This window comes from Hippoglossus hippoglossus, chromosome 7 (genome assembly GCF_009819705.1).
Source record: "Hippoglossus hippoglossus isolate fHipHip1 chromosome 7, fHipHip1.pri, whole genome shotgun sequence".
NCBI classification, from domain to species: Eukaryota; Metazoa; Chordata; class Actinopteri; order Pleuronectiformes; family Pleuronectidae; genus Hippoglossus; species Hippoglossus hippoglossus.
In genome coordinates, this window is record NC_047157.1 from 12,999,299 (window position 1) to 13,021,248 (window position 21,950).

General features: G+C 40.1%; 1 long non-coding RNA gene across 1 annotated transcript in view; it reads right to left on the minus strand.

The window, feature by feature from the left end:
• Window positions 1-596: 596 nt before the first annotated feature.
• LOC117764406 overlaps window positions 597-21,950 on the minus strand; it is a 73,466-nt gene continuing 52,112 nt past the window's right edge. Inside the window, exon 4 of the long non-coding RNA XR_004614388.1 lies at window positions 597-833. This is a non-coding gene — a long non-coding RNA (uncharacterized LOC117764406). The remainder of the gene's footprint in view (window positions 834-21,950) is intronic.

A 21,950-nucleotide genomic window follows, 5' to 3' on the forward strand; every position in this document is an offset into this window, starting at 1 on the left:
GACAGTAATAAATGCCATATTGTGGAAACATTTTATTATTTTGTCAAGATGACAATGTGGGATGTTGCCACTACACCGTCTGAACATAAAGCAGGCATAAAAGAACATTGAGTTATAATCAACAGAATGTAACCTGCTTAACGAGAATACGTCACACACACGCAGGAAAAAGAATAAAGTACGACAGTGACGAAACACATATATATTTATTATTGCCAGTGTAAAGCTTTTCATATTCTGGCTGATTATTTTCCAATGGGTTGGTCTGTGTTCACTCATGCATTTAAAGAAGTGCAGAGTGTAGTTCCTGTATATGTCAGGAAACTAATAAAACTGCACTTTTTATGTGTCAAAAGCACCTTATTGTTCTTGTAGTTTTGAGTCGTTGCAGCCTGGTACGGTTTTTAATACAGTGTTAGGGCTGCTTTTTGCACCGTATGGATCTCTCATGCCACGAGAGCGAGAGAGAGAAAGAGAGAGTGAGTGAGAGAGAGAGAGAGAGAGAGAGAGAGAGAGAGAGAGAGAGAGAGAGAGAGAGAGAGAGAGAGAGAGAGAGGCCCTCTTTGGAAAACAGATACATCAGTGTGCCTGTATAGTGTACGACATTGCTGTGAGTTAATCAGTTGGAAAATAAAACGGTGGGATTCTAATAAGTCATTTGTCAATTTTTACAACCCCCAGACACATTGATCCATGGGGATTAATGAAGATGCCTGATATTGTTGTAGATATGAACAGGGGAGATGGTGGGGACAGTAATCAGTCATGTTGGGGATTTGTCCTACCTCGTTCTCTCTTCCTGCGGAATCACTCCACACAGGGGCTCACTTCATCTGTGCAAAGAGAGCAAAGGAGAAACATTAAAACCTCAGACGCTGATTATTCCCATGAATATATACCTCGTGCACTCTCTTGAGAAATCCATGCATTTACGCAACTCATCTAATCTGCAGTGGTTGCGCCCGATGTGGCAAAACCTCTTGTTGACTGCAAAGGAAAATGTGTACTTTTGTTCACTCCCGTCTATTTGGTTTTACAGTATTAAAAACAGCACAGATAACCAGGCTCCGTATCATAGCTGGAGGGGAGAGAGAGGCTGGTGATTGAGGGAGGAGGCTCTAGTTTGTAAAGCCCACTGAAGCGTGGCGAGCAGGTGTAGAGTACACTTAACTATGTCTAATTTACTTGGAGGCAGTAACCTTAAAGTCAGACTTCGGTGGATATCTTAATCACAGCTTCCCTCGAATAGAAGAATGAGTCGACACAGTATTGCAGAACGAAGAATAAAACAAATCAACTTCCCATGAAATGTTTAAATAAAGAAGCAAAATTCAAGGATTCATAGAATTTGGGGTGGAGAATTCAAAGTGCTGGTTTTTAATTCATACTCCATGGCTAAAATCTAAAGCTGACAGTTGCAACTATATGCCGCCTTCTTTTGTGCAGAAAAGTGCATTGTCTTATATGACACCCATTAACCCTGGCAGTGTTACGTCAGGACAGAAACTGACTTTGGCAGAACCAGTTGAGTCACTCTTAAATCCTCTCAAAAGTTTCCTAACCTTGAGAGCCCATGCGCCGCCGAAAAAGTAATAATAATTCTAACCTGATCTTCCTACTTATTTTATATCTCCCCTCAGCAACCTAACTTCTTCTCGGCAACAGTGCAGTTATTAATTCATGAGGCACTAATTAGTTCTTTGTTTAATTTTGTGTTAAACAGACTGACCGGAATGATAACGACTCGCGCTGTAGCGCTTCGGTCCCATGCCACTCCTGTTTGCTACAACAAGGGAGCATCGTGCGACTAGCATGATGAACCCAATTCCCTTCTAAGTTGCACTTCATTAAGTCAAAATGTGACAAGGAGCTTAGAGGAAGAACTGGCAGATCTGATCATACATAACAATGCAGGCCCAGCAAGTTTGAGGGGGGTGTAGGGGGTACTGGTGCAGGGGGTGGTGTGGGGGGGTAGTGGATTCCGGCATGCATGTTGATAATTTTCTATTTTTAACCCTTGGGGGCCATCTTTCATTTTCCTTTAATTGTTTTTGTTCAGAGCTGCAGTGTCCTCTTTTTAAATTGCAGCTCCTATCAACTCCCCTGATCAACCCCCTGTGCAACATTGCAGGCAGACAAGTAAACAACAGGGTTGCCCTTTTCCGTGATGTAGTGCAGATGCTCCAGTAAAACGGGTGACACTTTCCCGCCGCACACATACGCAGACACTGCAACCACTGAAAAAGAGCAGTTAGGTGACATGCCACAAGTGTGGCGTGAGAATCAAAAAGAACTCGAAAAATAACGTTTTTGGCTTTGTAAGTAGAAAAACCTGCTGAGTGAAAACAAAGGCGACAGCTCGTTCATAACATGAGAATGCATCAAGGTAGTTCCATCTTCCCATATTTTACATACCTTCCTCTAAATGTTCTTTTGAGTATGTATTTGAAAAATGTATTCCATAGGACTCTGATGCTGAGTTTAATGTCTGTAACCTTAAAGTTAGCTGAACCCAAAAGACGCCCTGTGTACAGTAGGTAAACCCTCCAATACACTCCCTGACTCTGCACATGTTGCACTTTCATTCGCAAACTGGTTTTTTTTTTCCCCCACTGCAATTCATCAGCAGACAAGCTACGCTAAGATGTTTAGCCCCTCCAAGTATCTTCCCACTGGCTGAAGATATGATAAAATCAAAAAGCAGACAAGTAATTACACTGTATAATAGGCAAGATTGGCATTTTCAAAATCATTTTCATGTGGATGGAAATGACATTGCATAGACTATTCTGTATTCACTGGTGCAGATAAATAAACAAGGCATGAAGAAGGAGGGGGGGCATACAGAACGCACAGTACAATGGCAAGCAGGTCAGTAATTAGAAACTCTGTTTGCACAGTAATAATTTTAATATATTCATCAGGAAACAGAGCATGCCTAGCATGATAAAATCCCATCAAGGAACATATCCCGACTGCCTTAACCTTTTAAACAGACTGGCAGCACATTGTTGAGAACCTCAAAGAACGGACTAAATAAATAAATAATTACACACAAGTTAAAATAGGATGCGGCCAGACCCATGTCTGTATTTTTGTATTTCAATATCCTCAGCTGTCATCATAGAATGACAGGGACAAGCAACCCTGTCCTTACATAATACTTCAGTTCTTAAATACTGATGAATCCCTGCACATAAATGTGTATCTGGAGATGTTGACCCCTTTGTGTAAACAAGCTAAAACCCTCCACCACTGAAACCCGTTCAGTTCTGACTGCGCGAGTGTAAGGAGGCAACACATGTGTGTAACCTTGTTTGTTATTGAAGGTGGCAGTGATGATGCTATGGAAATTATTGCAAATTGCTTAAAGGACTCCTGACACGCAAAAACCTTGACCTCGCGATGCCACTTCCCAAAGACAGAGGAATACGTGATTGTTAGAGGAATTTAAGTGGAGCACAAAGGTAATCACCATGAACAACATACCTCAAAGGGAAATGTGTGAGATACAGTATATGGCTGCATGCAAGCGTTCATAATTTATTGTCATAAACACAGTTAATGTAAATAAGGCCTGCATACATTGAAAGGCAGTAAGATTAAAAGTTAGTAGACAAGTTGAGCTGAACTCTCAATTATTACAGGTTTAAATAACAGGAACACACCAACAGGCACTCGACAGTTTGAAATAATAACTCTCCTCGCTGTAATGACGGCCCATCTATTGTCTGAGTTTCCTGGTTTCATTTCCCACACATAAACTCAGAAACGTACAAGTTTACGTGACCTCACTCAACATGAAACAACCTCTAATTACACGAAGTGGAAGCCACAACAGGAATACACTTCTCACTGAGTTGCTGTGTACATTGTGTTTTCGTGTGTGTGTTTCCTTCTGACGTTCTGAAGAGAGAGAGTGAGAAACCGACCATTTACTCATGCATATTTGACAGCACCTATAGTAGGCCCCTTTTTGTGTTGTCACTTCTGGCTCCTATTCTCCTTTTCCCCCCAGGAGAGGACAGAGTCGGGGGCTCGAGGGCAGCTACCTCCACAGTCCCGCTGTCCCCTCCTCGCCTAATTTTTGTTGTCCGGCCCTTTGAAACCTCAATCTCGTGTGGGACCAAAGAATGGTGATCCGTGTGCAACAAGTGCTGGTGCCATGGAAACCCCCGTTTTCCCCCCAAAATATTCCTTTTTATCCCTTTTGAAGACCTGTCACCGGGCAGAGCAGGCATCACACGACCCCGGGCCCCGGCCATGACAAAGCTCATTTTCTGCCTGCTCCTTGATTGATTAAAAAAGACTTTTTAGTAAAACCATGTTAAAGGACACAAAAAGTGACACGCAGAAGAAAGAGCCCTCGGGGATGGCCCAATCAGACGGGTTCCCTGGTAATAACGCATAGAAAGAGGAACAATATTATAATCGGCACAAAGGAAGGGTCAGGCCAAGCATGAAACATGACAACAATGGAGATCATGATAATGAGAGAAAAGGTTTGGGATTTAGCCGGTAGGACACAGCAAATTTACAAATGGCATAACTGTATTTACAATTGTTATATTCACATGAAGTGTGTGTTTTTTCCCCGGTCCCCAAACTGCAGTTTTTATTGAGACTTATCATCATTGTAACATTTGCTGCAAACTTCTCCATTGTACCTCTGGATATTTTATCGAACCTGAACACAGCGACTTCCTGTTTGATTAACGACACTCTACTGAGCCGCTACAACCAGCAGCATATTATCTCAGCATATTCACACCGTAGCATAATACCAGATTAATACAAATGCTTTTTCCATTAGGTCCCTGCTGCACTCTGGAGAAAAATTATACATGTAGTGTGTTGTGGTTCACGTGTGATACGGGATCAATATTCTATGCATCAGACATTTTACTCCACCGGTTGTCCTAAGTGACAGAGCATTTAAAACAGAGAGAGACGGCTCAGCTGCTCTGCACGGCACCAAAGGGAGACCACATTATTAATTTATCTGAAAAGCACAGGTCGATATGAGAAGCCGATTGCTTACATGTTGTTTTATTTTTTTGGGCAGTTTTTGTGTTATACGCAGTAGCTTTGAATATCTGGCCGCTTTCTGTGATTTGATAGTCGAGGTTGTCAAACAGGACAGATTAGCTGTAAAATGTGAAAAGTGTTGTTGAGCCATCTTAGAGGTTTCACCGCAGTAAAACAGAGAGACTTTCACCAGCCTTACAGAAAGAACCGCCGCTTCTGTCCCTTTGTTTCTGTGTTAGAGATGTGGAGGAGATATTTACCAAGACAATAGGGAGGAGTGGTGGTGGTGGGGCGGGGGGGGGGGGGGGGGGTTGAGGAGAGGAGGAGAGGCATTAGGCGCGTCCACACATGAGCAATTAGTATTCCAGATCCTGATGGTTCTAAACACAAAAAGGCCTCACCAAATCCCCACGGCGGAGGTGTCAGACGGAAAATGACGAAAATCTGCTCCTTGACAGGGAGTCATTTATATTTTAGCTTCGTTCCATTATCTTAACGAATCCATCATCAGGCAATGCAATATTAACAGCAGAAAATCAACTCATTAGATCCAGGGGGATTTAATCAAGATTGCAATCATGTATGGGGTTCCTGGAGAGTTGGCTTCTTCTTTTTTTTTTCTTTTTGGTCCTTTCCACGTAATTGCTGCATCTCAGATCTTAATAAATTATTCTCGATCTGAGATTGATGCCTTTTTTTCTCCCCTCGCCTCTCACGCCATGCACTCACTGTCTCCAACTATAATATTTACCATAAACATTATTATGTCATGGGCACACAGTTTAAAATGGCCTTTAGCTAACTCGCAGAAGTAATTGGCTTCTCCATTTCTCTCTCGTTTCCTTGCTAATTGCCCAGTGATATTGCTAACAGTTCACTCAGAAAGAAAGAAAAGGCCTCTTTTGCACAAGCTGGGATGTGTTGCTAGGATTTTTCAACCTTTATATGTGGATGTAGAAAGCATTTCCTGTGTTTGATATTGCTTAACAAGACATGCATGCAGATGAAAGAACATTCCACTTTTGATATGTAAAACTTTATGTGAAACCCCCGGCATCAGAGAGAAAATAGAAAGAGCTCACATTTCAGGTGGAGATATTTTCGTCTCGTTTCTCAGAATACGCTTCGCAGGAAAAAAAGAAGAGCCGCATCGGCCAGATAACTGCTAGTCTGGATGTTTTATCAGGCGAGAGAACAGGGACTTTGCACTACCCTGTAAATGTGTACATTGACTTTACATCTCCTACTAACAATTCATTTGCCATAACAAAACCCTAATCTTAACAAATGTATTTAAAGCAGTGACATCACCCCTTATTTGTTTCAAAGAAATACATCAACTAACTGTTGAAGGTGACATGACACTATATGGAAAGTACACACAACCTGTGTAAACAAAATCCACATCCGAAAGTGAAGGATTCCAAAGCTGAAAATGATCCTCTATACATATACAAATAATACATTTAGGATTTTAAGAAACCAATCTCTTATGACATATACTTAATAATGTTTGATTCTTTATTACCAAGACCAAGGCGGTTATGTTTTCAACTGCGTTTGATAGTTAGCAGGATTACGCAAAAATTACTCACCCGATTTCCATGAAATTTTGTGGAGGGGTGGGACATGACCCAAGGAAGAACCCAGTAAATTTTGGAATGAATCCAAATAAATGGAGTCAGGATTTCTTTTGACTTTCTTTGCAGCGTTTCCCACAGAATCAATTCAATCCATGGTGGTAGAGGGGATGCAATGGAACGTGCATGATGGTGGCTCGAATGTGCATCAGATTTCAAGTGACAGGTACACAGACTAAAGAGTGAAAGAGAAGTTGAGAAGGAGAGAACTGGATTGCATGACACAACTGTAGCTGAAACTCTGAGGTCTGGCGGTCTGTGTGGACGGTAAAAACTTTTTGGACAATAATGCAAGCTAGCATGCAAATAGTGCTGTAGAGAGCAGATTTCTATGTTGTTTGGAGAAGTGTGAAACATTTTTGGGATCATTATGAAACAGTTCGCAAACTGGGTTCTAAATGGTTTCATAACTGATTCGAATATGGCGGGCCGGTAGAGAATTGATGGGAAATTACTACTTTGACATGGCGAGAGAGGGCATTGGCGTCTAGTTCAAGTTAGAGTCTAGTTAACCTATAAAAACTACTGAAAATGATTATGTTGTGTGGCGTTAGAGAACAACAGAGACTAGATATTTTTGATCAGCTGTATCCATAACGGTCCAAAATATGTTAAAGAGCAGAGCTACCTGCTGAAGGATGAAACTTTTATTCCAAATGACAAACCAGGCAACCATCCTGCCTGACAAACATAAAGCTTAATCCAAAAAATCCCAAATCTACAACTCTTGTTAGTCTTCTCACATTAAATGGTTATGAAATCAATGTTTGTCAGGACAAACAACTTAACTTGAAACCAGAAAACCAATACTCTAATCATAACATCTCAGCAAACAGCTTGAGGCTGCTGCCAATCAGTGAATAAGAAGTTCATTTTCCCTTTAGTAACTCTCACTTGAATTGTATAAGACACTTTTAAAACATGTGATATCGCATTTCATGACTTTTTTTCATGAATTTACTTATGGAGCAGAACAAATAGGGTGGAAATAAGACAATAACAACTTGATTGTCAATAATATAAACACAAAAAAGAAAGGTGATATTTGCCAATAATGAGAAAGTTGTTTAGTTATGTTGTAGGCAGCTTTTTTTATTGAACGCAATGTGTTCACCATTGTCTGCACCTATCTGTGATCCATGTGGCAGCAGGGCTTCTTCCCCTCACAGACAGGATTAACTCCTAACATGTTCAACATGATCCAAAAGTGTAAAAACTGTCAAAGAGACCTTTAATCTGCCTATGGAACAAAGCCTTTTGTACAAGGACTAACCTGACCTTGTCACTGTGAGTTTAACTTGCTGCCTGTTAGAAAGCCCTCGCCAGCCCTTCCCCTCCTCTCCCTCCCTTTAAGTCTTCTTCCTTTCCTCACCGCCTTGTTCTCTCCCTCTCCCTCTCCCTACGCATAGATTTGGGGGGTGTGCAGCTACAGCAACAAATGCTGTGTTAATCCCTGTTTCTCTGAGATGGCCAATTGTAAATCCGAGCCCTCTGTGCACCAATCTCAGAGTTTTTTATCTTGATTTATTAGATTACGAGTCCCGGGTCCCTGAGCCCATGCTACACTTACTAATCCTAATCGGAATAGACAAGTATTAGCCCAGTTCAAGGGGAGCTAAACAGCAGCGGTGGCCAACTTTCAGTAAGAGGGAAACTACGAGCTTAAAGGCTTGATGGGGCTTTTTATCCGTTTTCCTTTTTTCTCCACTTACATTAGTAGAATGAGTGTGTAATTAAATACATAAATCCTAACACACAAACCCTCAAAAGGCCTAAAACCACTGAACCTCGTCCAGTTTGGCTTTCTGTTCCCTGCACAATGAAGTTACTGAGCCAAGCCCAATCATTTGTATTTTTCTCAGATTTTTAACAGCGAGCAAGGCAAACATGAAAGTCCCATTGAAAACAACTGCAAGAATTAATTTTACATCTCAGTGAATTCAAGGCAGTGTTGTCAAATTATAAGCAACAGCGCTATATAACTAATTTCCCTTGGTCCAGAGACTGTTAAAAAAAAAGTAGTAAATCACTTTTCATCTGTGATAATAAATCGCACATAATTAGTAAGGTCTGTGCACTCTGTTTGCCTTCTGTGGGCAAACAGAGGCCACTAGGACGTCAGAACCGGTCACATTATTGTTGCTGACCTGAAACCAAAATGAAAGGACGGTCTAGAGCGTTTTTGTAAATTGCTGGTCTCTCACTGCTTTCAACCAATCCAGCTGATGCGAATGGCAACCGGGTTATAGGCTGGATGGAGTCCATGTGACACATGAGGCCAGGGCTGGGGAACATTAAGAAGTGTCTGCTTGTACACTAATGCTGGTGGCAGCTGTTAGTCTGCCAAAAACTGCAGCAGCAGCAGCAGCAGCAGCAAGGATATCCTGAAATACTATTGAAAACCACTAAACCTCCTCCTCACTGATGTAAAGCTATACAGCTGCCCGGCGCCAGAGCGATCACTGATCAATCTGTGAAAGTTAAAAATGGAGCCAGGTTTGTGGACGAAATCCACTGCTTTCTCAGCTTGGAAGGTCAAAGCGCTGATCACGACAGGGACGTTAAAGTTTAACAACAGAGTCATTTTCGCTGTATTTGAGAACAGCTACAACAGATGAAGCATATGTTTTTATGTGTGTGTGTGTCTGTACATGTCTGGTCATGTATTTCTGTCCCTGCATGAGTATATGTGGATTTTTTGTGGCATCACCACAGCGCCGAGGTTGCCCCTGCCCGCTGCCCTCAGGGGTGACAGGGGGGAGCTAAGGGAGATGTGACAGCCATGTCTGCTCCCTGTATGTGTTTGTTTGCCCCTGAAAACGAGACACCGGTTTCACTGCAGCCCCCTGGGCATGTTTAGCTCGTGCCTCCACCGCATCGCCTTCATCTGATACAAAGTGGAAGTCCACTCGATAATAATATGTATCTCCGCTGGTGGGGTGAAAGTGGATACATATACGCTTCAAGAGCATGAAAAGAGTCGATTGATTAATCCCCTCACTTTTCACTTGCAAACACTGAAGATTAAAGAGACTGAAGAATGATTTTTATACATCGGTTGCTTGGCACTACATATCAAAATACATTAAGTGGTTTAAAAAACACTTTGTAGTAATGTCACCATAAACTGTCCAATATAACGTGTACTGTGTTTATGTGATAAAAGATAAAAAACCTATGATCCAGGGCTTTTGTGTGCCAAATATAAGTGAGGAATGGATTTTCTTTGCTCTTGTGTTTTGTCCTCAGACCAAAGTGTCACCAAGTGTACTTTGAAAGGAATATTCATTTCCTTAGGAAGGCCTCGTCAGCCCTGTGACCCAATCCATATCCATTCTGTCCTGTCTGCCCTCCCCCGTCCCTGCCTGTTTTCTGTAAGTGGCAGATATTTCACCTGCCTATCAGTTTCCCTTTAAACGTGCTGGTATATGCAGGAAAGGCGCCCATATAGGGTCACTGGCTGTCCTCTACAAAGCCCTCTTTGAAGCTACTATCTTGCTGCCTCCACCCCCACCCCCCTCTTCTATCACTCAAATTACAGCGCGTGGACGTCACCAGTGGCAATGAGCTCAACAGAGCTGATTAACTTTGATCCAGTTTGTCAGTATTATTAGGACGGAAAAAATGCAAGTCTTGGGTGGCAAATCAGAAAATTTAAGACTGTTTCATAAATATTTACAACAAAGGAAACAGAAGCCTTCTTTCATTTTACTTCAGTGCCCAGAATAGAGCCTGGAAGATGTTCGCCAAATGGCCAGAGAGCATACTGTATTTGCAAGTGTACATTTGTGTATGCAGCCCCACGGCAAAACCTAGTTTACAACCAAATAATGGGAATCAAATCATTTCCATGCAGAAATGTGCAGCGGGGAGGGAAAGCAGCTGCTCCAATGTGAGGAAGGTAGGAGGAGGTTAAAAGGAGTCAATGGAGGCTAAAGAGACAGCAGGTCTGCCGATGACAGAAAGAGTAGCCAGGGACTGCAGTTCAGGACTTCTGGAAACCACATCAAACAGACTATGGAGCGCTGCCAAGATGAACACACATCGACTGTTGCAAAAAAAAAAAAGGAGAGGAGGAGAGGGAGGGAGAGATAAATGAAGAAAAGCAGGGTTTTAGTAACAAAATACAAATGTATGTTAGAGGATCAGTTAAAAATAAAGATAGTGATTCTGCAGGATTTTTGTCTGCTGGCAGAGAATGAAAGAAAAGACGAGAGGCGGGGGGACCTGGCTCTGCTGTGTGTTCACGGGTAGAAGGAATCCACTCACCAGTATTATAAGATAAAGTATCATTATTATTGTTTAAAAACGGTAAGTAGTCCTTAGTGAATGTGCTTTTTGTCTTTTTCCTTCATCTATCTAATTTCCCACTGTTTACAGAATCATTTTAACAACTCCCCAAGAACAGCTACAGATGTACTTTAAGTAAAAAGGGAGATGTGAGTAAAGAAGAATGTAATTAAAATTTTGTAATACAAAGCTCTGCAAAAAAAAGATGGGGTTCTAAAAATCTACAGGAACTCAGTTGCTTTGTATTTCTACGTTTAACGTTCAAGATTATCTTTCAACGTTAGCATGTTTGAGGCTGAATCACATGTATAATGAGATGGACAAGACAAGATGAGGAATATTAGACATGTGCAAGCTGCTATCACTTTATAAAGAAGATTGTAATGAACTCCACCAAGGAGGTTTTGTTTTATTTGTTTATTTGTTACCAGGATTACGCACAAACTGCTGGAAAGATAAATCGTGGTGGAAGGATGTGGTGTGAGTCAGGAAAGAATCCATAAAATTCTGATGTGGATCCAGATCAAGGACACATCCAGGAATTGTTTTCAATTTCTCTAAATCGGGGCTTTTTTCCAACGGTTTTGTAGATTTCTTTAAAAAAAGAACGGATCTTGATGAAAACAATCTGACATGCTTAGGGAGTGATATTTATGATTATGTGAAATTTGGTGAAGATCTGAATAAAAATCTGGATCTAATTGATCTAAATGTGGTTTGTGTTTGCTGTATAGTAACAAATCAGACCAGAAACCTGTCATGTGTAGCTGAAAAAGGTAATGTGACCCCAGCTATAAGGCTTCTATTGAGTACAGTTATATTTCTTTAAACTAATAGGTTTGGTTTCTGTGTCGTTTATAGTAAATTGGATGGTAGATTTTTACACAGAGGCTCAGATACCCAAAAAAAGCTATGTGAATATATATACTTCTACAAATTCAATTTCTAATTATCATTTTGCAAACATTTCTGACATTTTATGGTAAAATCATATTTGAGAAAATAATGTACAGATTATTACAAATAAAAAAAACAATGTTAGTTGTAAGTACACAAGTAAATGATGTGATTATCCTGGTTATTCCAGGACTGTGGTATCATCAGCTACTGACTTTGTGTCGTCTGTATGTTTATTTCTGTGCAAACAAATAATGTGAGCCCTTGCCTGAGTTGGCTGAGGCTTCTGTGTGTTTCTGCCAAATCGTACCCAGGCACAAATAGAATAATGACACAGAAAGCAAAACAAAGAATTAACCAATGTACAATACAGTGACCTCATTTTTGTTCTTTGACAAGTGCAGTGAAAGGTAATTTGAGAATGATATAGTGAGTTATTGTAAATATTCTGCTTTAAGGCGTTTCTTTAATAAGCGATAACGCAGTCTTTAGAACAGAATGAGTCTGAATCAGGCAGTGTTCCAGAAAGCTGGCCCCACAGTCAGGCCCCATTCTCAGGGCCTATCAGGAACCAGCCACTTGTTCAGAGGAGCACCTGACTAATACCCACTATAATGTCACTTCTATATTTGTATCCTGCTAATCTGCTCTCAGGCTCCAATCTTTTCCACTTTCTTGCAAATTTATCACTAGACTGAAAGACCGGTGCCAGATCCTAAGTGCCTCACCCTTTTAAATTAAATAGTGGCATTTGTGATAAAGCCACTAAATTCCTTATCTAACTGGCCTGAAGAGACTTTCAAGGCAAAGTGTCACTTTTCCTAAACTGGAGCACTTGTGACGCCACACACCCCACCCTATCTGACTAACACACAAACGCATACATGCACACACACACTTGCACACACACACAGTCTGTCAGTTTTCTTGTTCTTTTCAAGGACAGAATCAGGTCGAAAATAGAACAAAACACAAGTCAGGCATGCTGTGTAACAGACAGCCCCTTTTTAACCCAGTGGATCCATAAATAGACAGCTTGTGAGGTTTTTCATACACAATTTAAATCTAGTTTACTTATTGAAACTAATTGTCTTGTTCATTGTCTGTAGCTTCACTAGAGCGGGAAGTGATTTCATAGCATAACAAACTAATATATGAGAAACTTGTGGTGGAAAAACTTCCATACCGTGCTTCACTACTGATTACAGAACGTGGGAACTTACTGAATTACTCAGAAAGGTGATGTGCTTTGATAAGCCTGAGGCAATGGCATTATATGCCTGAGACAAGCACATTGGAACTTCCACATTATTCAACCTATCACTATTGAAACTAAACCCAGTGTGTGTGGAGAACCCTTTTTAATTGTTCATGAAATAAAGCACTTGGCCAGTATCTCTTTCTTAGGTTATGTTGTCCTGTGCTTGGACGAAAAGAAACACTCGCTTGTCAATAAAAAAAAATTTGTGCACTTCCTTCCCATTGTGGATTCATGACCTAATAAGGTACTGTCTGAATTCTGGAGTTATTTTGAGTTTGTGTGATAATGCTCACCCTAACTTTGTCCCTGTTTAGAGATTGAAACAGGAGGCAAGCAAGGAGCATTCACAGTTTGATCAGATAAAAGCCACAGCATAAGGACTGTGATATCTAACCGTCTAGTTTCATCATTTTATAATGTTTCATTTTATCTTTGTTTGCTTTTTAACTGTTTCCTAGTGTTTGCCATCAATTCTTAATTCAAAGTTTTAGGCAATTGTTTTAACATGTAAGGCACCTTGTAACTGTGTTTTGAAGTTTATTATTATTATTTACCTCTACTTTTACTACTACTTTCATAACGATGATATCATTCATTGTATGAGATACGTATATTTAATAATGCATAATGACAGTGCAGTTGTATAAAAGATCATAAACATCTTCATGCTTTTATCAGTACATACTGTCCAAATATCTGCAAAACAATGTCTGTCAAACACATCCTGGAAAAAAAACAGTACTGACTGTTTTTATTGTTTCATTGCCACTTCTTTTGTTCTCATGCACTCATGTATTTTGGCCTTTTCTTCAGTTTCTAATCTGTTTTTGATATGGCGAGATGTGACTTCCTACCCCAGCCGGTTCCATTGTTTTCCTGCATTTTTGGAGGAATGAGGTTAAAACAAACTGTTCCTATGCAGAAGGTCAAACAACATTGTTGAGAAACTAAGAAAATCAGACTAAAGGTAACAGCATGAGACCAATCGGGTATTCCTGTTTCTGAGCGAAGCCCTGTAAACACCGCTCTGTTGTTCTATAATTAAGTGGGAAAATCTTCACTTTGGTTCCTGTGGGCGCCTCGCAGTGACACTTCCTCTTAATATCAGTCTCTTGTGTTTATTTATCAGTTTTTAAATTCGTACGCTGAAGGACTCTTGATTATTTAGACTAGACACAGGAGTATTTCCTGGGCCAGCGGAGTGAAATCTCTAATGCGGGGATCCGAGCCGGCAGCTTACTAAATGCTTGACCCTTGACCTCTCCAGGGTAATAATGCCTCCGTATCTATCCTCACACACGTAGCAGCAGAGAACAATCACATATTCAGATGCCTGGAGAGGTTTCACATAGCCGTGCAAAACACTGTCGGATAACCGAGCCCAGTGTTAGAAAAAAGTTTCTATTTCTAGCGACCCTCGTGACATTAACTCCTTCGAAAGTGATCCAACACATCTACTTTATAGAGAGTTTTTAATTTGTGATGTATAAATATGAACACGTTGAATCTAAAATGCATGAAATAAAAAAATAAATCCCATGTCCCAGTCCCTGACCTTTGTGAGATGTTTGCCCTCCCCCCCAGAGCTGCAGGAAATCAGCATTTGGCACTTCAAGCAGCACTTCCACACATCCAGATTGCCCTCTGGTTAACATCTCTGGCATTTTCCATTTTCTCCAGGTTTTTCCACAGATGGACCCCGCTCAGCTGTTCCTTCCGTTAGTCATATTCCTTTCACACAATTCATAAAATCTGCCACAAAGTCATGAAAGAAGCAACTGCAAGCTGAGAACTGCTTGCAAAAATAAAGGGCTCTCAGAATAGATAAATAAAATCTCTGTTATCCAGCTGCCCTCCCTAAATCACTCCCAACCCCTTCAACAAGTGGTCACAAGCCACGGCAAAGCAGACTCTTTCAATAGCACATGACAACCACAAAAGAGGATTCTTTTAGATTCCTCAACTGATTGCTCAAGTTTTACAAGTAAAAACGGGGCTGAATCTGTATCTTTGAACATAATTACAGTATGTCCTTGTATCATCCTTCCTGTTGGTGAAGAAACCGCTTTCTTCCATACAAACATTCCTGAGAATAATAAAAAAAAAAGAAGGGAAGTGGGAGGTTTTGTCAGGTTTATTTTGAGTAAATATTTCAGGACTTTGGCTTTTCGGAGAAAGGAAACTGTCAGAGAGGACACGCAATCAGGACATTCGCTATATTTCACATATCCATCACAGTATGGGGTTCATGTGTGGGGGGGGGGAAGTTTCAATAAACCGAGGGGTAAGCACTGTAAAAATCAGCTTGTTTTCTTTTTCATGTTTTGTTGAGTGCGACTGAATCCCACAACCACACAGCCTGCCAAAGTGATTAAGTTTTTACTGCGCTGGCACCACTGCCTCCGATTCTGCAGCGCAGTCCCAAACACTTCATCTCCGAAGGCCCCGACATACTCTCGCAGCCACAGTGCACGAGCGAGCATAAGTTGCCAGAGTTACTTAACATGTGCTGTTATGAGCCTGCCAGATTTTCAACCAGCTGATAATATTTGAGCATTTAAGGCTTTTTTTTGGAGTTTGACCAAATAAGCTCAACACAGTGTAATGGAGCCCCTTCGCGCGGGATTTAAACACCTTTCTCGTAAGATACGAGTTACGGTGCTAATGATGTGATAACACTCTATCTGGCTTTTGACAAAACAAATACGGAAATTAGACAAAGCTTCTCAAATGCTACTTAACAGAAAAATCTGGGTATTAAAACAGTTTGCTGCAACATCACATCTGCTTTCCATATCTACGAATTCCACAAACGTCTGTCTGTCTGTATATGGAACGCATATCTCCTAAACTGTTCATCTTATCGGCTTCAAGCTTAGCCTGTTTGCTGTAAATTGCCAGAGGAAGTGCAGTGTGGAGTCTGGTGCAATTTGGACATGTGATACGTTCAATATAGTAATAAAAAGAGAATAAATAGGTGACCAGCACTCAGGGGGCAGTGGGGGCGGGGCAGTCTGTGGACGGAGTTAAACATGTCTTTTTCTACGTCCTTGAAAAAACTACAGCGGCGGTTGAAACTGTGTCAAACTGCAGGTCAAAATTGACGCTAGATCATTTTTATCATTTTTATTATTTTATTATATTATTATTTTTATTTCTCCATATCGGACTGACAGTAACATTCATGGGCGCATTGGGGGTTTGAAGAGCTTAACAGACCCGAAATAGCCGACATGTTATGTATGGTAAAATTAAACCAGTTAAGTAAATAATTTAAACTTATACATGAACCACAAACAGTAATTCAGTTTCATTTAAAAAAGAAAACATTGACTATAAAATTTTCACTGCAGATAAACCAGGTAGGATGAACACAAAGTTTTCTAAAATCACTCTGCACCATAGACTGTTTAGCTCTGCACACAGCATCCAGCACACAAACAATAAAAAGTCACAGTATATTGTAGAACCGTTTGAGGAGGACTCACTAATGAAAAGGAATAATTCTGAAGTAGCTCCTTTGCATTAACACAGGCAAAGCAAACAGCCCATTCCAAACAGCCATGTTTAGAGCAGACACTCTACCAGTAAGGCTAAAATAACCACTTGTCCCATGCTGTTAAGGTGGCTGTGACCAGGCACAAGGTATATACAGAAGCCAATGTACAAGCAGAGGTGCGTTTGCTTTCATATATAGCTACGAGCGCAATGGTCAGACTCACCGAGACAATAAATCCACAGCCAGCCCAGAACTGGTCTCTGCAATCCCTACAATCAGGCTGCAGATAAATGGTATTTTGTGCTGACTGCATTGTCTCCTGCCTCTATTCTGGTAATCTAATGTGTGCAACATGCTCTTGGTCACCTTGACTTTGGTTGCCATAGTGCTCAACACAAACATATCCCCACCCAGAAATACACCAAATAAGGCTTGGGGGAAAAATCTCATAATCAGACGGCACAGAGGGAGAGGCAGATATAACCTTAAATATATTGTAAACAGGTCAAAGCTATTCCAGTGTTTACATATCCAGTGCGTGCGAGAGGTGACTGGCGACACACACGCACACAGTCTGGCTAATTAGTATACAACAATAATTGTCCTAAGCTCAGCTATTGTTGACTCAAAGAAAATGATAATTGCATGGGCATCAACAAAAAATAAATTGAAGTTCTTTAGAATGGAGAGGTCTTTCAGGACAAGTCTGTTTGTACTGAGAATGACCTTTAAGCACCTTCCTGCAACACAGAGGAATCAGGCTACAAGAAGGCAGCCGTCCTGTCTAGCTGTCGACCCCGGCAGATGTGAGTTCTGAAGAGTTCAAAAGAGTTCTGCGTGGGGGCACCGCCATTTACATAATCCTCCAGATATATTCCCCTGCAACCTAATCAAATTATTCACAAGTCTAGCCCCTAACTATGTAGACCCCGCGATACACAGCCTTTCCATTACCAGCACTGTGAGCCTTAATCGTATCGAACCAACCAATGTCACTTTTCCCTTTAGAATGGCCGACAGACGCGGCAAACAAAGCGCGGCAGTGTCTGACACACAAAGATTTCAGACAAACAACGTCTTTCCCCCCTCGTCCACTTTGTTTGCCGTTTCTTATTGTCCTGGGATTTTATTCACTTTTGAAGAACAGAGTGCACTAAGAGAAAAGAGAATTTTATCACTGGAAGTACACAATCTTAAGACAATGGGACATTATGTTCAAATGATGCTTTCAAGGGGAGTTGGTTGTTGTGGTAATTAGCGGAGCAGAGTTGGAGCTATTGAGAATAAGTTTATAAGACAACTGCAGATGACTCAAGGGATTTCGATAATCATGGGGTTGGGTTCCCTCAAGGCCTAATCCGAAAAGAAGATAAACAAAACTGCTGATTCAAATATAAGTATAACAGAATTTTCAAGCCTGGAAATATGACGCCTTTTTTACTTTGGTGAAATTAATACAATTTCCATCTTGCTGCATGCACACATTGCCCCTTGTGTTCCATAAATAATGCTTAATTCAATTGGTGAGATCACGCAAAACAGCAACATTGCAATCTATTATATTGATAAATTGTCCCGGGTTGTTTTTACTTTTCTAAACAGAAACTGTCACAGACTTTCACAATGTACAAATACATAAAACACAAACGTTACGTTATAATAGTCATTGGATCTCACTAGCTGCTTTATTTTCTTCAGCTTTGTTTCGTCTGAGAAACAACATCCCATTGTTAATCAGCCTGTTGTTGCTTTGTGTTCAATCTGCTGCCGGGGGAGGGAGGGTAAAGGGTTAATGGATCAGCCAAAGTTTATATCCCATATGCGGTCAATTTTCAATGACTTCTTTTCCCACATTGAAATAAACTATTTTATGTCTCCAAATATGCAGATCATTTTGCTTAATGAAAGATGCTTGACGTCTCAGATCCAATTAATATGCAAATGCGAGTGAGGATTTATTTGTGACATTCTGTATGGGTGAGAGAAAACAAAAAGGCTTCTTAACAGTAACACTAATTGCTGTGACTGATTGTCACATATCATCATTCACTGCGAATCTTCTAAATACCAAATTCAGATAAAAATTTCCCACATGCACACCATTAGATGTATTTATTTTTGTTTTGTTTGGTTGATTAGGTGGTTTTGTCGCCGTACAGTGCACCATGTCCTGTTTTGATGAGAGCGTATGCTTAACCAGCGTCGTCCTACAGTTTGTCTGAAGGGTGGAGAAATAAAATCAACACAAATAAATCTTTTTTTTCTGTGGTTCAATTTTGCACAAAAGATAAATCTAATCATTGTATTTAACAGTTTGGAACATAAACAGTGTGTTTAAGAGGTCCTTTGTATTTGGTGCACTTTATATACTAACTAATAACTCAGGCTTCACACAGTTCCTTCGTCTGATTACTCATTACGGCTTTTTAAAATAATACTGTGAAAAGCTTGCACTAGCCCAGTTGTAATGCCTACATTAAGTGTCACATATACAGACTTTATGGCTTCCATGCGTCCTATCTCTGTTCTAACTCCTCAAAAAGCCACACTAATGCAATTCATCTTTGACGTGAAAAACCTTCAATCAGTGATGTATTTATCACAGTAAAATAAAATCAATAATGTAACCCAACTATTAAAATCCTTTAATGGATGAAGTAATATACTTAGCTGTTTGCATCATCCTCAAGGTTTAATGCCCAAGGCACTATAGAGAATGGGGCTTACATTTCAAGAATCATAAAACATGAGTGACACCTATTGTGACATATTGCTTCAACACACAAGCTACAGAGGGGGTTTCAGCCGACATATTTGTCTTTGGCGAGATTTAAAAGTAATGATTACTGATCAAGCGCATCTTAATATGTGATACGAATACTGTACGTTTTAAGGTATGTTTGTATTTAACCATCGAGCCGTCAGACTATAGCTGCTTTGTTTGCACAGGGAAGCACATACACTACATTGGTCATTTCCCATTGGACAACCTTTAGCCATTTTATACAGCATTGAGCGGAGCGATGATTTAGTGCGCCCCAATTGAGAAACACTTCCGGGGCTGTAAAAACAACAATCAGCCTCTTTGAATTAAAAGGCCATATGTCCTTTAACAACAACCAAAAAAAACAAAAGATGCTGACTGGAAGTAGGGTGGACGAAATAAAAAAGATCCACTGACATTGCCTTTAATGCTTTTAATCTTGTTGTGATATCTTTACAGCGTCTAACCTTGCTTTGTAAGGCGGACAAACCTCCCTGCTCGCTCCACTGTTAGTTCAACAAACAGCTTTTGGATCCAGATTTGGAAGAATATGAAAACTCGTTTCACCATGGATATGAAACTGTCAAGGTCCTGATAATGGAAAGTGTAACTGCATTACTTTACATTATATATTAATGCCATAATATTGGGAGAAAGTCATAATTTAGGCTACAAATAATTAAGGAGGGGCAAAATAAGGAATGTGGAGCATCTTATTAAATTGTAGTTTAGTAGGCTATAGATTTCACAAATAACAAAATACTTGTTTTAGGTCATCAGCACCACATTATCATAAGTATCTGAATTTTGAAATGATTGTGTAAGAAAGAGATACACAGACTTAGACTCTTTTGTGGAGGATGTTTGGTTATTGTTACATCTGGATGATGTCAAAGGGGTTTTGTAGTTTCTCAAGGAAACATTTTTTATAACTTAATTCTTGTTATACTATGACTTTTTTGTATTATTGAATTATGGCTTCATTCTTGTAAAATTGCATTATTATTCTCTAAATCGATAAAAAAAAAATCTTCACCCCAATACTCTGTACAATATTACCAACATTTTATTTTGTTACAGGGCACAGAGCTCACTGACAATCGACAATTTGCTCCAATATTTAAGATAATACACTTTGAAACACATGGTTAAATATATGAGAATATATCACACTTCTTTAATAACAATGTATCTAATTCATCATCAAAGAGAGAACAATAACGATGTCATTTTACGTGTTTGTGAGTCACAACATTGTGAGCTATTGTAGTTTAATATGTGCAGTAATGTGAGAATTCATCGATGTAACAGACTGATGCTACCGTATAGTAAAATTTCAACATGTCCGCTTTAAGCTCCCCATGGAACCATTGACTCACAACTGATCCGATGACGACAAACACTTTTCAGGTTGCCAACGTTTAACCATCGAACAACAAAGCTTATTGATGGAGTCTCTTGTTTAATCAAACTCTTGTTTTTTCTAATCCACAGTGATCCCAAACATCTCAGCACTTAACATGAAATCAAATTGGTGACAGGTTTTATTGAAGTTCAGCTATCGAGTATCAGGATTCAGGTTTCTTATGCTGCTTCTTAATCATGCAAAGTATAAAATTAGATACTCAGACCTACATGTCAGCAAAATGACTGTACTGCACGGTACACATGCAACACTAGATGATAGACCAAACATATTCATACCCAAAGCTTAACAAAGTCCTGAGCAAACGTATTGCTTGTGTCTGAATCTGTCAGTGTTTGTGTGTGTACTTGACGTCTGTTTGCATGCCGACCTAGCTTCAGATTGCTGTTTGAGGATGTAATTGCTCTGCTCCTCTCCTCCTCGGAGTGGCCCAGGATGGATCTGCGCGGGCTGTTTAGCAGTCAATGGCCGGTGCAGATTGTAAACAGATCTCCCATGAATTGCGGGTTTAGCGGTTTTGTGAGTCTCCAAACAAGGTTCTACAGATAACGCCATTCTCTCCCAGACAAAATCAGCCACTTTGCTGCAAGGGTGTGATTTGAGAGGTGCCAGTCAATGTGATTGACAGAATTAATCCCCCACAGGAACAAATAGGAGAGGAAAACAAACCGTGCCCTTATAGAAAACATGTCCCTGTTTAAATCCTACTTTGGTAAATATTTCACCTATCTAACTGCACAGTTAAGAACAGTGGAGGTTATTAAGAAATTAAGCTGCATAATTGACCAAATTAAAAACAACACACACACACAAACACACAATGGAATATAGGACATAATGCAGGAGAAGGTTGAACTCCTTCGCCTTATACACATACAACCCCAAGCGGAGCTAGTGAGAATATACATGCATATACATGGTTTCTACCTCATATAATCATGAAGTTTGGCAACTTAAATTATACTGTTTCCATTCACTTTCTAAATCCATCCTTAATTTGTGTGCTGTCACCCTGATTAAGACACAAGACTGTTGCACAGATGTGACACACAAAGCACACAGTGACTTTTTAATTAAACATTAAGCTTTCCTGGCTGGTAGGAAAGCAAGTCATCAAGCATTAAACACACATATTAATTTTCAAA